Below are 19168 nucleotides of genomic sequence, written 5' to 3'. Positions count from 1 at the left end.
AGAACTGGTTCAAAGGTAGAAGACAGAGGGTGGTGGTGGAGGGTTGTTTTTCAGACTGGAGGCCTGTGACCAGTGGAGTGCCACAAGGATCGGTGCTGGGTCTTCTACTTTTTGTCATTTACATAAATGATTTGGATGCGAGCATAAGAGGTACAATTAGTAATATTGCAGATAACACCAAAATTGGAGGTGTAGTGGACAGCAGAGAAGGTTACCTCAGAGTACAACAGGATCTTGATCAGATGGACCAATGCACTGCTAAGTAGCAGATGGAGTTTAATTCAGATAAATGCGAGGTGCTGCATTTTGGGAAAGCAAATCTTGGCAGGACTTATACAGTTAGTGGTAAGGTCCTAGGGAGTGTTGCTGAACAAAGAGACCTTAGAGTGCAGGTTCATATCTCCTTGAAAGTGGAGTTGCAGGTAGATAGGATAGTGAAGAAGGCGTTTGGTAAGCTTTCTTTTATTGGTTAGAGTATTGATTACAGGAGTTGGGAGGTCATATTGCGGCTGTACAGGACATTGTTGAGGCCACTGTTGGAATATTGCATGCAATTCTGGTCTCCGTCCTATTAGAAATATGTTGTGAAACTTGAAAGGGTTCAGAAAAGATTTACAAGGATATTGCCAAGGTTGGAGCATTTGAGCTCTAGCGAGAGGCTGAACAGGCTGGGGCTGTTTTCCCTGGATCATCGGAGGTTGACGGGTGACCTTATTGAGGTTTACAAAATCATGAGGGGCATGGATAGGATAAATAGACAAAGTCTTTTCCCTGGGGTCGGGGAGTCCAGAACTAGAGGGCACAGGTTTAGGGTGAGAGGGGAAAGATATAAGAGGGACCTTAGGGGAAACATTTTCACACAGAGGGTGGTACTTGTATGGGTATGGAATGAGCTGCCAGAGGAAGTGGTGGAAGCTCGTCCAATTGCAACATTTAAAAGGCATTTGGATGGGTATATGAATAGGAAGGATTTGGAGGGATATGGGCCGCATGCTGGCAGGTGGGGCTAGATTGGGTTGGGATATCTGGTCGGCATGGACGAGTTGGACCAAAGGGACTGTTTCCATGCTGTATATCGCTATGACTCTAATGTGCTTTATTCATTTTCATTGTGGGTCTGGTGATGTATTATCTGCTCTATCTTAGTCTTTCTGACTCTCTCAGAGTCAGGGAATTAGTTGTTAGCTGATAAACGTAGTGGCAGATTGCTGGTTCGAGCTGCCTTCTCAACTCCTCCCCCTTGCCATCTCACAGCTATCTGCAGCTCTTTCTCACCAATGTATATCTCCATTATCTAATCAATAAATGTGTCTGATTTTTGCATCAAAAGTAATTGTGATCTCTGAACACTATCAGTGCTTACTTACCTGCTAATATGCAGGAGGAAAGTAAATCATGTAGTGCCCATTTTGAGACACATCCACTTATCAATTTATACCACTGGCATGATCCCTAAAGTGGACAAAGGTGTACCCTGACTGAAACTGGTAAGATGTCGAAAAGTATGGCACTGGAAAAACACAGTAGGTCAGGCAGCATCCGAGGATCAGGAGAATTGGTGTTTTGGTCATATGCCCTTCATCAGGAATGTGGCAGGGGTGGTGGGGGGACATGTGGACAGGGGAAAGGAACTGAGAGATAAATAGGAAGGTAGGAGTGGGGGAAGGGAGCCAGGAAGGTGATAGGTAGAAGCAGGTAGGGGGTGATGATGATTGGTCGGAGGGGAGGGTGGAGCGGACAGATGGGAAAGAAGATGCAATTCAAGAGGGCTGTGCTGAGTTGGAGGGTTGGATCTGGGATGAGGTGGGGGAGGGGAGATGAGGTAACTGGTGAAGTTGACATTAATTCTCCTGCTTCTTGGATACTGCCTGACTTGCTGTGGTTTTCCAGCACCACTCTTTTCAACTCTGATTTTCCGCAACTGCAGTCCTCACTTTCTCCTGAAACAGGTAAGATGTTTGGATGAATTTGTGGTGTTATACGTGACTCAGTGCATTCAGTTAGAAGAGGAATCACACTACTGAACCCTTCTGAATGTTTATGCCACAGCTTTACAGCAGGCTTCAAATTGGTAAAAGAGTTTCAATCCCAGGGGTATGAGCATGTGAGAGTATGAGTGAATTGTTTGTGTTTGTTTGTGTGGGTATATTTGAGAGAGACTGATAACCCTAAGGCTGTTATTGAGTTAAACCCATACAAACACGCACACTCTTCCCTTCTAAGATCCTATCCACACATGTGACCAGGAAAGGATGAAATCCCATACCTGATTCATATTTTCATGTGAATTCTGCTGAGCTAGGTCTAGAGAGTACACAACTAGAGGTGAATACAGGGCCAGTGTTAATTAGGCCCAACTCCTTACCCGACACCAGTGCTCCCTTCTCCCTTCCCTGGTGGCCAGGTCTTGGAGCACAGTTTATTTTCTTATGTGAAAAGGCAAAAAAAGGTCTTTTTTAGCCTTGTTGCTTGACACTTTTTGGTGGTCATTTTTCATAATTGCTAATTTTATTCAAATTATTAATTTATTGCTTTGACATTGATTTATTATTTTCCTCAGCAATGTGTTTACATTTTCTTATAACTTTTCTTGTTTGAAATTCAAGCTAAATGTTGTGCTAAACTAGATCACAGCCAGCTGCCACTGGGTTTCTTGCTGAAGGAGAATAGGGAGCTTGGAAGGAATTTGAGCGATTTTTTTTTTTTGGATGGCTGGCAAAAAAGTATATTTTTCCTTCAGGAGAAGTAGCAAGTGCTGGAAAGGCTCAACATATGTAGTGCTGTATGGGGATAGAGAAGCAGGGGTCAGTCATTCTTTGTAATAGCTAGTGCTGATCAGGAATCTGACTTATTAGCTTTGTTCCCTTTCCACAGATGCTACCTGGCATAGTTTCTGTTTGTCTTGCAAGTTCACACCTCTGTAGTACTTTGTACTTTGTATTACAAGTCCTAGATGGGCATTTGTAAGTGTTGCTGGTTTCAATTTAAATATTTAAATTTAATTTATGATAAAAAGACATGTATCACTCAAAGAAAAGTTTTTTTTGTTAACAAAATTCAACTGTGAGTATAGAAATAGCATGCAGTTAGAGATGAATCGGTCGATGCTAACTTACTGGAAGGTCTTGTCACTTTTAAACTTGGGGTGAGATGAAACCAAAATTTATGTATCAATTTAGGATGTTAGTTAAAAAATATTCACATTTGTAGCAGTGATTGTTGTTTTCAGAACACGTTAAGTTCAAATCTTTTGGATGTTGCTGTCAAGATGTTGTATAAGGCCAAAGGTTCAAAGAAGAGGATCTAATTCCATAATATACATGACCAAACTGTGTTTAATTGCCTGACAAAGCCATGGAGCATCATTTTGAAACCTGAACTTTCAATTGGCTTTACAAATAAAGGCATTGAGAAAAAAAAGTTTTACCAAACCTATATAAAACAGTTCCACTGTAACTGCAGTTCCCAATTCTCAGCATCCGAAGGATGTTAGGGAAATGTTTTGTTGGCAAGGGAGGGCTGCTGCAGCTTGTAATGGGGATTGGAAAAAGGAGAAACATATAGCCTAGGATTTTTCTTTCTCACTCTTCAATTTAGTCGTGATTGAGCATCTGAATCCTATTTGTTGATCTCACCAGAATAAACCTACACTAAGAATTTGAGACAGTGTTTGAAGAGTTTTCTTTGGACCCACTGTGAACAGACTCCCTGACATAGCTCATAATAGAGCACCTGCTTGGCCAGCCTTGAGTTGGACATTTTGATAATCCTTCACCTGCATATCTCAGCTGATCAGAGAATTTCAAGAGGCTTTGAGGTGATTTAGACAAATTCAGTAAATGGATAAACAAATAGCAAATGTAGTGCAACATGGCAAAATGTGAAGTTATATGCTTTGTGAAAAACAGAGGAAGAGCTTTATTAAAATTGCGATCCACTGGCAAATGTCAAGTACAAAGGGACCTAAGTATGCTTGTACATCAATCAATGAAACTAGACAGGCCAGTCCATCAAGCAAATAGGAAAGAAAATGGTATATTGGCCTTCATAATAAGAAGATTTTAGATCTGATGTAGGGATGTTTTACTATAGTTATACAGGGCCTTGGTGAGACCACATCTGCAATGTTGTATGCAGTTTTGGTTTCCCTATCTAAGAAAGGATATGGCACTAAGGTTGAGGATTACCAATGATTGTACTGATTAGTGGAGCAGGTTCAAAGGGCCAAATAGCCTCCTCCTGTTCCTAGTTTCTATGTTTACAATCATCACTATTACCTTTGCTTTTTGTTCTTTGACACCTTTGATCATGATTCTTCCTTACCACCTAACCTTTCCCTGACCTTCCACCATTTGCTCCTCTCTTCTGCAGCATTGAACTCATCACATTCTTACCTTTTTCTGTTCTGTAAAAGAGTCTTATTCAACTCAAAATGTTAAAATACTTGTCAGTAGACCTGCAGATTTTCTTCCGCTCTTTCTGTTTGTATTTCAAATCTTCAACATCTGTAGCATTTTGTTCTATTTAGATATTAGGGAAAATGGAGTTATAGTCATGGAGATGTACAGCATGGAAACAGACCCTTCGGTCCAACTCATCCATGCCGACCAAATATCCCAGATCAAAAGTTTGTTCAAAGCTATATATATTAAGGGAGTGTCTTAAGAGATGAAATAGAGGTAGGAAGGAAAATAATTTTAGGGAGGGTATTCCAAACAAGGGCAAGGTTGGCTGAAGTTATAGTCAGCAATGTGAAGTGATAAAGTTTAGGAAAGCTTAAGAGACCATATATCAATGATAGTTTGTAAGCTTGGTTGTCATAGATGTAAATATGGATGAAACAATGGTGGGATTTGAAACTGAGTAGACCAATGTTAAAATGGAGACATTTTACTTTTAACAAAAAGCAAGGTTTACTGAAAGACGTTTTTGGAGACAGGAACCAAAGAATTGTCAAAGAGATGGGGTTAAGAAGAGTCTTAAAGAAATGAGAGCAGTGAGATGGGATTCAGGAGAAAATGCCAGAGTACAGAGTACAGACAATTGATAGATGGCCTTTTCCCTCCCTATCTCTGTAACCTCCTTTAGCACAATGTTACAATACTGGTCTCGTCAGTATCCTAGACTGAATTGCTCCAGCATTAGTGGCCATGTCTTCAACTGCCAAGATACTATATTCTGAAATTCCCATTCCTAAACTTTCAACTTCCCTATGTCATTTGTCATTTCAACTCCATTTTATAACCTGCCCCTTTCATTTCTTATATGACTTAATGTTTAATTTTGCTTTCTAACATTCCTCTGAAGTACATTGTGGTATCTCTTATTTTGATGATGTTACATAAATGCAAAAAAAATGTTTTTGTTGTTATTAGAGAAGCAGCATCTATTCATTATGTCGTCGATATTATTATAACTCTAAATTTGAGACAAAAGTAGTTGAAATGCACATTCTTTCAGTAAACTTTACTTCAGGAATATAGTAACATTTCAGTTTTTGGAAAAAGTTCTTCAAATGTTTTGTTACTTTTTTTTTATAAAATAGGATCTAGCCTGTATACCATTCCTGTCTAATCTCCGTGATATCTGTGTTTGATTATTTGGTATTTTTGTATATTATCTTCTGCCTGGGTTGTTCTATTGCTTGATGTTCATTAGATTTTCATTCAGAATAATGATTAGTTGGGACAGCAGCAGCCGTATCGTCCTCTGGCTCTTTTTACTGAGTTGGGTCAGCTAATTGAACACCTGGCTTATATAACTTCAGTTCTATTCCAGTAATATTGTGCCAGAAATTATTCTTATTGCAAATGGCCTTGGTTCTATGAGAAGAGCTTTTAGCACCCTTTTTTTGGCACTAATGAGACTCTCATGGATATGTGCATGAAAAATCTTGATAGAAAAGGGGCTTAATGCTATCATAGTAAAGCAGGGTTAGCACATGTATCTCAGACTCGCTGTCAGTATGCAGAGTACTGACAGCAGCTGATGTGCCACTACAAACAATGCATCATTTCTGGTCTCCAGGCGATGGCAATAATTGTTTAATTCTATATTGGTCTTCGATATCAGTTATTCCTAAGGCTAAGAGAATAGAAACCCACCTCAATGTATAGTTGATTACTAGTTCTGGATTTCTAATCCCTAAATTCAATTTAAATTTTGAATTTCACTTGTGTTAATAGTAGGTAGAAGACAGAGGGTGATGGTGGTGGGTTGTTATTCAGACTGGACGCTTGTGACCAGCAGTGTACCGTAAGGATTAGTGCTGGGTCTACTGCTATTTGTCATTTATATAAATGATTTGGATGTGAATGCAGGAGATATGGTTACTCAATTTGCAGATGACATCAAAACTGGTGGTGTGGTGGACAGTGAAGAAGTATACCTCAAAGTACAACAGGACCTTGATCAGATGGGTCAGTGGGCTGAGGAGTGGCAGATGGAGTTAAATTTAGAATAATGTGAGGTGCTACATTTTGGAAAGGCAAATCAGAGCAGGACTTATACATGTAATGGTAAGGTTTTGGGGAGTGTTGCCGAACGAAGAGATTTTGGTATGCAGGTTTGTATTGTAGGGTTTCTGGTTTGCGATAAATAATTTGCTGGTTTTTAGTGGTTCGAATTACCCGCAGATCCCTGGTTCTGACACTGGACTTATTTGGGGAATACGAAATGAAGAAGGCAGTAGAAAGGTGTTTCAGGGCAAAAGAAGTCTGTGTTTATTTAACTGCAAAAAGATCAGTATAATACAAGAAAGAAAAGGCAAATGTAATACAACAGTAAAATTGACACAATTATACAGAGGACAGTAATTAAATACACTTAAATTGAATATAAGTTGAATACTATTTGAACTAAACAGCAGGTTTTTACCACAGAAACGATTATTGGGCTTTCAACTCTTGGGTTCCCTGCACTGTAACCAGCTACCTTCCCCTTCCTGCTAGCTAGTTTGGAAGTTTTGGAATCTTGGGAATTAAGCTCACCATTGGAGAGAAGTCATGATTCTGAACTACGACTGACCTCTCCTACTTGTTGTACCTGAGTCCTTGCTGAAGACTTTGAGCAGTGTAAGCATTCAGTCTGGATCGAGTCTGCTGATGCTGTAGGACACATATCGGACTTATCAGGTGAATACTTTGTTTCCAGTAGTTCTCTTGCTTTCTGGTAGATTTGTGAACCGGTTTTCATCTCAAGATGTACCTGAAACATTGTGGTGTTGGTTGGGTTGGTAGTTTTCAGAGGGTGTCCATGCTAGTCATAATTGGTCGTCATTGCTTCCCCTGGTAAGGAGCAGGCCTATGTTGGTAGGTTTCAGCATTGCCTTCAGGATTCCTCTTCTGGAGATAGCTCTGCCAATGGTTCTCGGGTAGAATCACACTGTTATTCCTCTTCCGAAGATGGCTGGGGGGAATCGTTCTCAGGACCAAATCTACCTTGGATCCTTCTCCTATTGGTAGCTGCGGGCATAGCTCTTTCAGGTGAGGTCACAGCTTGTAATTATACTAATTGTGGCCTGTTATCTTTACAACAAATCTGAGCTTGCCATTGTGTTACTGGTGCTCCCTTTTGAGGTCAGTTGGCTTCCTGATACTTTAGAGTAGGTGTGAATATATATTGATTAAGTGGAATGACTGGTGTCTCTGGCATGAACATTGGTCAAAGTTGAATGCCTGGTGTCTGACAAGGCCCTATTCTGTCTGGGCTGGATGGGGTTTAGACCTGGTTGATTGCTCTTTTAGTGAGAATGTGTGAATTAGATTTCCAGGTTGAGCAATGGTTTTAGGCAGCTATCTCTATGACTGTATATTTTCCCGAAGCATAGCCCAGCTGCCTTTTTCTCTTTAAATGTTAATTTAAAAAGTCCAGGACTTTAGTCCAGTATTTCAGAGTAGGGGGATTTTCACTCAATCTGACACTATTTCTTTGAAAGTGGAGTCACGGGTGGACAGGGTAATGAAGAAGTCATTTTGTATGCTTGCCTTTTTTGATCAGTGCTTTGAGTATAGGACTTGAGATGTCATGTTGCGGTCGTACAGGACATTAGTTAGGCCAGATTTGGAATACTGCATTCAATTCAGGTCTCCCTGCTATAGGAAACATATTACAAAAGTTAGAAGGGTTCCGAAGAGAGATACAAGGATGGTGCCATGGTTGGAGGGTATTGAGCTATAGGGAGAGACTGCATCGGCTGGGATTATCTTCTCTGCAGCATCGGAGACTGAAGGGTGACCATGTAGAAGTTTATTAAAATCATGAGGGGCATGGATAGGATGAATAATGAAGGACCTTTCCCCAGGATAGGGGAGTTCAAAAGGCTTTAGGTTTACGGGGAGAAGGAAAGATTTAACAGGGACCTCAGGAGCAGTTCTTTTTTCATGCAGAAGGTGGTGCTTGTATGGAATTAATTGCTAGAGGACGTGGTGGAGGCTGGTACAATTACACAGTTTAAAAGGCATCTGGATGGGAATATGAATAGGATGTGTTTAGAGGGATATGGGCCAAATGCTGGCAAATGGTACTAGATTAATTTAGGATATTGTAGGGAATCTGGTTTGCGGTCAGTAATTTGCCGATTTTTCGGTGGCTCGAAGCGTACCCAGATCCCTGGTTCTGAAACTGGACTTATTTACGGAATGTGAAATGAAGAAGTCAGTAGACAGGTATTTCAGGGTGAACCAATCCTTGTATTTATTAAATACAAAAGATAAGTATATTGCAAGAAGTAAAATCAAATGCAACAAACAGTGAAATTGACACTATCAATTATACAGAGGAAAGTGATTGAATACACTAATAAATCAAATATACATTAAACATAATTAGAATGAAACAACAGGTTTTGATCACAGAAACTTTTATCAGGCTTGCTATCCTTGTGGTCCCTGCACTGTCACAATCCCTCCCCTCCCTGCTAGCTCATTTGGAAATTTGGGGTCTCGAGAGTTTGAGCTCACCACTGGGGAAAAAGGCAATTTTGAAATACAGGTGATTGTTTCCACTTGCTGTACCTGGTGCCTTGATGAAGACTTCGGATGGTGTAGGCCTTCAGTCCGTGTTGAGTCAGTTGATGGTAGGATTTATATTGGATTTATCAGGTAAGTACTTGGTTTTCCTTATTTTCTGCTGGTTTTTGCAAGCTGATTTTCACCTCAGGATGTGTCTGAGGCCTTGTGGTGTTTGGTTGGGTCAGTATTTTTCAGAGGTTGTCAGTTGTCAGGGCTAGGAGAAAGTGAGGACTGCAGATGCTGGAGATCAGAGCTTAAAAATGTGTTGTTGGAAAAGCGCAGCAGGTCAGGCAGCATGAAAGGAACAGGAGAATCGACGTTTCAGGCATAAGCCCTTCTTCAGGAATCAGTTGTCAGGGCTGCTGGCTGTGGTCAGTTGCTGTTGGTTCCCCTGGTACGGAACAGGCCTGTGTCGGTAGGTTTTAGAATTGCTGTCGAATCCCTCTTTTGGAGATAGCTTTACCGATAGTTCTTGGGGAGATAGCTCTTTGGGATCCCTCATCTGAAGATACTGTGGAGATTGCTGTCAGAGTGGTAGTTCCTTGGGGTCCTTCTCCTGGTGGTATGGAATATCTGGCAGTTACTTTGGCAGTTATATAGTTAACTTAATGGAGCAATGCATGCATAGGATCATGTAACAGATGACCAATAGATGAGCTCATGCTGAAGATAATGGTAGAACTCTATGATAGGCTAGTCAAATCACGTTATAGATAAGCTAATGCAAAAGACAATGGCGGTGTAATGTGATAGGTTAAGTGTAAAGCAGCAGACAAGTGTGGCAGAATATGATTAGTTTAGAAGGACAAAGCGAGCTAGTATGATTGGTTATGCTAAAGAGACTGGATAAGCATGGGAACTAAAAAAGTATAAAAAGTAGTAGCCCCAATAATCGGGCTCAGACAGGGAATTAATTTTATGATTGCCACAGCTTTTATTTGCAAATTAAAGTTTAACTTTGTGAAGGATTTTATGTGCCCTGGTAATTCTTACAGAGTATCAGGTGATCTTTTCACAACAAATTTGGCACTGCGGGCAGGGTTGGGAAGAGACCCCCCCCCCCGCCCCTGAAAAGAGGCAGCAGCCACAGGGCACTTCCCAGTCCACTGAGGACCCTCCCAAGATTGACAGAATTAGGGTTGGCCACAAAAAAAGATAAGCGATTTGCTGCTATATTGGACTATATTCTGTAAAGTAATGGAAGTCCTTGGGGATGCAGAAGTAAGGGAAACTGCCAAAGGGTCTCTCCGATCCAAACAACCAAAAGGCAGATGATAAACTGAAGTTTAGGGAGACGCAGAAGATCATTCAGGAAAACTGCACAGTGGGGTGAGTAGGTGTAGAACAAAGAGAGTGATTGAGATAAAATTTCACGTGGTGCAGGTAAGTCCCTGTGATACCGCCTCACAGGTAACAAGGGTCTGAATGAGTAGGGTAGAAAATCCTGGATTACTGCCCTCGGAAAGCATGAGTCTGTACGGGGAGAAAGTTCTGTGGGTACTGCCCTGGAAAGATCAGGGGTCTGTATGAGTAGACAAGTAAGGAAAGATTATTTTATCATTAGTATTATTGATTCTGAGTGAAATTGAAAGCTGACAAATTAGTAACAGACGATTAAAGTAAAATAGCAGAGAATAGCCAAGTTTTCTAAAGTGTCACTAGACTGTTGAATTTTAAAAAGCAAGGACTGTATGATAATTAGACTGACATAATTTTAACCACGAACAAAGGGACTACGGTTAAAATATTGAGTAAAAAACTCCCAGTAGCAAGAAATGATATCCTAAAAATATAAGGGATTACTAACTAAATGGCCAAAAGAAAGTACCTTTGATATAAATATGCGCGATGAAATGGAAGGATTAATTAAGAGCCACAGACCCAAAGATAAATCTGAAAAGAGGACACAGAAAAGGGAACAGGAGGCAGAGATATTAAAACTTTTCCAGATTGAGGGAGAAGAGTTGAGGAGAGCCTATCAGGCCAGGAGGGGTGCCAGAGAGCAGAGCAAACAGCCTTTGAAAACAGAGGCTCGGCAAGAGAAAACATCCATATATCCAGACTTAAAGGATTTAGGTAAACCCCCTCCCTATTCAGGCAAAGACAATGCGAATCTCTGTCCTGTAATAAGGGGAACGGTAGGGGTAGAGGGAGAATTGGAATGGGAGGAAGCTGACCAAGAGCTGAATATTTTAAGAGCAAAAAGAGAGGCAGAATAGGAGAGGAGGCAAGACAAAATAGAAGTTATACAACATGAAAAAGAGAGATCGCAATTCCGATGTTACGCACTGTAAGAGCACAAAGAGACTATGAGGAATATCTAAACCATTGCAGGAATGTTGAGTGGAGACAGACAGAGACTGATGGGGGAAGGAAGCAGCGGTTGCAGTAAAATAGACAAGAAGATGGGCCCCAGCGGACCAAGTAAGAAAAAAATGGATGGAAGTAGAAATAGAGTCAGAATTGGAATCCAATGAAGAATCACTATATAACAATCTCAATATGGCAAAGAAACCCCCATGGGGAACGATGCTGCCACTGCTTATAAAAGGAGGGAGACAGCCAAAATACATTCCTTGGGGAACTCAGGATCTGGATGGGCTGAAAAATGTGTTGCCCAGCTTACATGAGTGAACAGGAAAGTGGATTAGAGCCTTTGAAGATGAAACCACAGGACAGTTGTTGGCTATGGAGGATTTGAAGGCACTTTTAATAAACATGGTGGGACTTCCGAAATTAAAAGAGATAATGGACCGAACCAAATTGAAGAAAGTGGTGGACAATCCGATGATTGATGGTGCTGGGTTTGATCGAGTAAGACAAAGGGTATGGCAGGCCCTTCGAGTCTGTTGCCCACCTAAAATTGATCCCAAAGCTTTGAGAGGGGATCCACTGGGAGACACTGAAAAACCAGCAGCTTATCTAGAAAGCCAGTTAAAAAGGTGGAGGCTTAAAACATAACAAGACATGGAAGGTAGCCAACTGTTAACTACAATGTTCCGGACTGCTATTGTCGAGGCAATGCCCCCTCAAGTCAAATCTCAGCTAGAGGAAGTAGTGAGTCTAACATCAGTGGCCTGCTAGGAATTCAGAGATCATGTAATCCATGGAGTAGAAAGGTACCGGAAAGACAAAAAGAAGCTGGCCAATCAACAGGAGGAGGTGCAAAGAAAGTTGACACAAATGCAGCTCGAGGAACTTAGAAAGAGAGAGAGAGAGAAAGGCAAAAGGATGTTATCGGTGACAACTGAATTAATAGACACTACTGAAATGCACAAAATGTCGGTCTAGGGAGAACCCTCGCACACCATTTGGCAAACCCCATGTCGATAATAAACATTTTTGGGGGATCTTTTCCACAGATACCATATCAGGGGAAAAAAAAATCAAACACAGCCCAGACAGAACTGGTGTCCCAAGGATAGGGACAAAGAGGTGGGGGGGGGGGGTCAAAGGGTATGGTGAGAAGTCAGACGCAGAGAGGGTCAGAAATAGCGTTTTGGGGGTGTTATCAACCAGGCCATTTCAGAAGGGATTGCCCATATTGGACCTGGCCCTCCCAGCCCCAGGGTGGACTTATGTGCCAGGAACGTCTGTCTGTCCCGGCACAAATGCCTACAGGCCCGACAGGGGAGTACGGGAGGCTGAACAGGAACCCATTCTACGGGTTAGTTTTGAAGGACGGTTGACGCCCATGATGATAGATACTGGAGCTAGTTACACTTATGTCCAATCGCAAAAGCCTCCCACCTTCCCATATCAGGAAAATTTATGAAGACTGTAGAATCCTTGGATAAATTGCAGTTGACAAAGTTTACAGCTCCCACAAACGGAGCTGCATCAGAACATTATTTCAATGAGCCAACACACACTGCAGCACAGAAGAACTACGCAGAGCAGAGAAAAAATCACCTATACCATGTTCAAAAAGAATGGGTACCCAATGAACACAGCCCACCGATTTCTCAGCAACAAACCCAAACAAGGAGACAAAACATGTCCAGAAACCCTAGCCACTCTCCTCTACATCAAAGACATCTTGGAAATGACTGCCAGACTACTCAGACCCCTTGGCATCATGGTAGCCCACAAACCCACCAACACACTAAACCAGCAGCTAATGAACTTGAAAGACCCTATACAGGCAATGAGAAAAACTAACGTCATTTACAAAATACCATGGAAGGACTGTAACAAACAATACATTGGACAAACAGGCAGAAAATAGCCACCAGGATACATAAACACCAACTAGCCACAAAAAGACATGACCCTCTCTCATTAGTATCCTCACATATGGATGAGGAAGGACAAACATAGAAACCCAAACATAGAAATAGAAAACAGGAAGTTTCAGCATTGCTTCACCTGAGATCCACTGAAGATGTTACCAAGGAAGGTCATGAAATGTCTGGAAATGAACTTTTCAGTTCAGCGAGCAAACCTACATCCTAAACAGATTAAGTGTAGAAAGAACGAGTTCTCGGTTGGTACTGCAGGAAGTTAGGAACACCAACATGTGTTGGATAGGAGACATCGAATGTTTCATTTGGGAGACTTGGGGAAAAACGGAGGACATGTTTTAGCATTACTACTTAAAGCTAAGCCACTCAAGTCTGACCTGTATCACACAATGATATTTGATAAGACTCAAAGTGAAGTATTAAAAAAGTGTGAAATTGTCACCCCACAACATTTAAAGAGTGAAGCTACAATAAAAGGAAAGCAGGTAGCAGCATTACAGATAAGAAAAAAATGAACTTCTGGAGAAATGGTACAGTGTACCAGGAGCCACGCCCCATGTGACGCTGCTAGTAAATGAGAGACATCAGTCCAAGGATTTGGGTCCCATGGTAAAGCAAGCAGTAACTATTAGTGGCTGGCAAATTAGTGGTCTGGAAACATGGAAATAGTAACTATGTGAGAGTTGTAGTTGGTGGGGAACCCAAAGGAAGTTGAGGTGACTTCCCAACAGATTATACCGATCATAACTGGAGGAAGTTACCACCAAGGTAATAAATGGGTGGTTGTATTATTGTATGGTCACAACATAATACAGATGTGGGAGAATGAAGTCAGCAAATCCAGTAGAAATAAGATTAAAATAGGAATACACCCACCGAGAAGACCACGATATTCCTTGAAACCAGAGGCAGAGGAGGGAATAGCAGCAACAATACCGGGACTGCTGGAGGTAGGAGTGCTTAGGGAAACGTGCAATCCATGTAACACTCTGCTGCTGCCTTTCCCAAAAGCAGAGAGATCTAAATGGAGACTGGTGCATAAGCTGAGAGCAGTCAATGAGATGGTGGAATATTGGTCAGCAATAGTTCCAAACCCTCATACGCTGCTGACTAATATACATCAGAAGCGGATTGGTTTTCAGTGATTGATTTGTGTTCAGCAATTTTTAGTATTCCACTGACAGAGCAATGTCATTATTTGTTTGCTTTTATGTACAGGGGTAGGCAATACACTTATACTTGAATGCCACAATGGCTTTAAGCACTCGTCGCATGGATTTAATCAGGTGTTGAAGATGGATCTGGAGAGTGTACCGTTGGAAAGTACACTAATCCAATATGTTGATGATTTGTTAGTTTGCTCCAGAAAAATCAAAGAACAATGCGAGCGTGACACCATATCCCTTCTATGGAGGTCACAAGGTGTCTAGGCAGAAGCTGCAATTCTGCAAGCTGCAGGTCAAGTACTTGGGCAGACTAATATCGAAGGGAATTAAGATGATAGCACCTCATCAAATTGAGGCAATAAATCGAGCCCCCCAGGCCTGAGACATAGGACAAATGATGACATTTTTGGGGATGGCAGGATTTAGTTCAGACTGGATTGGGGAATGTGCCAAAATTACGGCTCCCCTGAGGAAAATAATGAAGGAGGGAGGTCATGCATATCTGAAGAGCACACTACATGGAATGAGGATGCTGCAGCAGTTTTTCACACCCTTACTCAGGCATTGCAGTTCGCCCCGGTGTTGGCCCTGCCTAACTATGAGAAACTTTTCCACCTTTATGTGTCAAACAGACAGGAAGGTTATGCTGCTGCAGTATTGCACAAGAGATGGGCGTAGGGAGAGCTAAGCAGCCTATTTTGTATTATATCCCAGATTGGATGAAGTGGCTCAGGGATATCCACCTTGTCACTAGGGACTGGTGATGACTCATTTTGCATATGAGAAGGCATCCTGTGATAGGCTATCCTGTGATCTGTACACGCAGCGTAAGGAAACAGAATTAATAGAAAGAGGGCAATTTGTAATGAAGCCCGCCAAGAGAATAGCATATCGGATGTTATTGACATTTCCAGATTATAACTATACAGAGATGTGCTACAAGGAACATAGCAGACTATGTTCCACTAGAATATAAGGGAGAGTCCCATGATTGTATAATGGAGGTGACTACATTCGCTAAATTGAGGACTGACTTACAGTCTGGGCCGCTGCCTAATGAGGTTACAAAGATTCCATTCATAGATGGCTCATACTATAGCGACTATGATAGTGTGAGAAATTAAGCTCACTGTTTGATAATTTCTGTCCGAGTCAAATTCTGAAGCATTCTTTATTCATACGGTCTTGCAAGCCGGGTGACCACAAAGTAGGCACATTGATCAGGAGGGTACATTACAATTTATACAGTTCAGTTGAGTCTCTTGGTACTCCCCTTTTACTTCATATCTGATAGTTGTATTGCTCCGTGTAGCTGCTAATCTAATCAACTGACCACATCTGTCTGTGGCCTGTTGTTGGCGTGCAAAAGGCACACACCCCCCCCCCCCCCCGATTGCTGGGCCTTATTACTTTTGCTGACGCAACACTGGGTCTTATTTGGTTATCTTGTTCATACTAACTCCCTATGTGCGTGACAATTGCAACTGTCATGTCAATACATCTGTCTCTACCAATTGACCACCTCCCTTTTCTGTTAGTTATTTCTTGGTATACACCCTCGTGATTCCACCTTGCGATTTTTGCAGAAGCAAGATGCAGCTACTTGTAATTGCTTATGCTAGCATATCTAGCTTAACATACAACCCCCCCCCCCCCATGACTCAGCCTTGTGATTTTTGCAGAAACAATAACCTTCGCAAACACCTCTCACAACCCCACCATTTTTTTTATAATTGCTGTTTTTTGCATTTCTCTCATATGTTGCCCCCAAATTTGCAAGCATTATCCCAGAGACTTCATCCATCTTGGCCTCAAGGTCACCCATCCCCTCATTGTTCAAGAGGTAGAGTTCTTCTGCCTGATTACCTTTTAGGGGCATCTGTTTTGCCAAGGCTGTCTCAATCAGTCATTGGGTTAGTCCCCGTACACAAGGTATGACACAACAGCCAATTGCTACCAGTACCCCTGCTACCACTGTCAGGGAGGTGAGGATGGAGACTACCACTCCCTTCCATTTCTCAAACCATGATTCCAGCCATCCCGTGAGTGATGTGTCCACCCCTGAATTCTCAGCCAGTTCTTCTACCAAGGTGGTCAATCCTCGCAAGGCACGAGTGATTGACCCGTCAGGTGCTGTATTATTTGGAATAAAAGTACAACAGCTCCCTCCTAACATCACGCATACACCCCCTTTTTCTGCTAAGATTATATTTAAGGCCATTCTATTTTCCCAGGCCATTCTACTAGTTGCATTCTACTGGTTCTGTTATGCCTTTGACTGCATCCCTAGTGTAATTGATGAATCTTTGCTGATTATAGAAAATATAGTTTGTCCAGTCCACATTCTTGTTGACCGTTACCCACCAGAATAGAGCCGATTCAAAACCTGCTGCAATCTGGTTGCGAGCCTTGTATTCATCCGGCACCCCTCTAAGAACTACTATAGAGTCTAGATAAATCCTATCATCAAAAGAGGTATCTAGTAATGATTTTTTACTCCTCCCCCTTTTTGTTACTATCTTCTCCTTTTCAAATGCCAAGGTGAATGGGATTGCCAATTGTACAATTGCACATATCCCTCTCCGATCTGGAGGTAGGGTGGGTCTCAATAATTTGCCTCCACAGTACCACCACAGATCCGCTCAGGGAACCTTCAGTGCTGAGTAGTTCCCTTTCTTGTCCATTTCAGTGACATTCTCAATTTCTGTACATAATTTCAGCTCCCCCAAGTCTCTGGACCGATTTGTACCTTGTCTACATACACACGATGTGTGATTTCCGACTGTGGCTGAAAACATGGGGGGGGGAGCTTTTAAGCCTTTCTTCTCCAAGGGAGGGAACATTAGAGATAGGGAGGTACAGTTCCTATCATTCCATGCAGTCTTATCCTGATACAGGGCTATCATACATTTCATGCCCTTCCTGTCTCGCTTCCACCTGAGTGGAAAGGGGACCACTTGGGCCACTGGTCTACCGGAGGCATATGCATAGCAATTGTTCTTGTTCAGACTTTTTACAGTATACTTTACCCATTCAACGCAGGCATTTGCATCCCGGTATCCAGTTTCTATTTCGATGGTCTGTTTCAAGTCCTTCACCTCTATAATTTTTATCACCTTAGGGTCATCGGGATGGGTGAAGGGTTGCATCTTATTATCCAGTTGTTCTGTCCGTTTTCCCTTTCCTACGCTAATTCGGAAACAGCAGCCCGAAAAATCATTCCTGTTTGTTTTCACTTCTATCCCAAATGTTTCATTTAATTGTACCTGATAGGTGCTCCCCGCTGGAATCTCTTTGTGTCATGTGGTTTTCTTTATCATTAACTATATTGGGTTACACTTTTTATAGGGACAATCGAGAGCTGATCGGAAGGGGGCCCGGTGTACTGTGACGAGACCATTATACCAAGTACCATCCCCAAGGCCATCTCCGTAGGACTTAGGATGTATCTCTGAGCTGCTGAACTGTCTCTGATTATCTACATTCCCACAATTTACTAAGCTGCATGCATCGGCGTCTATTACTTGTGGATAATCAGACTCAGGGACCGTTAATAACATGTATGAAGACGATGTTTGCCAAAATCCCAATACTAAGAGAACTAATATTATAACCCTATGCTTCCCCAGCATTCTACAATAGTATTGAAGCACCGAGAGACTTTACATGCAATCTATAAAAAAAACATCCAGCACTCGTGTCACCACGGTATAATCAGTCACTTAAAGTCTTTTTAGCTTGAGTTTCAGTGGTTCTTGCGTTGATTCGGCTCTCCAGACTTCTTTCTCAACTGGGGATTCCACTGGTCCCTTAATCCTGGTGTAGTGAGTCCAGCCTTTCTCCGCCGTTCTTATTGCCGTTTCAGTAGTAAAAAGAGTCTTGTATGGTCCCTCTCAATCCGGTTGCAATTTAATTTCTGTCCATGACTTAATTAGGACTCAATCTCCTGGCCGGATGGGATGAACAGTGAATTCAAGGGACGGAGTCTGTGCCAATAAACCCTGTTCCCTCCCAATCCGGTTGCAATTTAGTTTCTGTCCATGACTTAATTAGGACCCAATCTCCTGGCCGGATGGGATGAACGGTGAATTCAAGGGACGAATTCTGTGCCAATAAACCCTGTTTCCTGAGGAAAGACAAAGAGGAGGACAAGCCCAGTATATACTTCTTTAAGAACAAATCTATAGTTTCTGGGATTGGCAGTTCGCCTTTTGTTCCCAAGTAGGGCCAGCCAACAATATCTCATAAGGGGACAGCCCCAAATCTTTCCTTGGGGCTGCCTGCACACGCGAGTGGGCTATAGGTAAGCACTTAGTCCAAGGGAGTCTGGTTTCTATTATTAATTTAGGTAACTGCCTCTTGAGTGTCTGGTTCATTCTCTCACCCTTTCCTGCTGAAGGTGGGTGCCAAGGGGTGTGGAACTCCCAGGAGATCCCTAACCCCTTCAACGTTCCCTGGAATACCTTGGAAGTAAAGTGAGTTCCCTGATTCGAATCTATACACTCCACTGTCCCGTATCTGGGAACTATGTGTTCAAGTATTATCTTGGACACCCCACTTGCGGTGGCAGTGGCCAGACAATACGCCTCCACCAATCCAGATAAATGATCTACTATTACCAACATATATCTCAGTCTTCCCACTCTGGGTAATTCGGTATAATCTACCTGGATGCTCTGGAATGGTCTTAGCATAGGTTCTCTCCCTTCTGGGACTTGTTTCCTTAGCCCCTTCTTGATTACCTTCC

Source organism: Chiloscyllium plagiosum, chromosome 6 (assembly GCF_004010195.1).
Source record: "Chiloscyllium plagiosum isolate BGI_BamShark_2017 chromosome 6, ASM401019v2, whole genome shotgun sequence".
NCBI classification, from domain to species: domain Eukaryota; kingdom Metazoa; phylum Chordata; class Chondrichthyes; order Orectolobiformes; family Hemiscylliidae; genus Chiloscyllium; species Chiloscyllium plagiosum.
The sequence above is the reverse complement of the archived record's forward strand: the minus strand, read 5'-3'. Positions refer to the sequence as shown.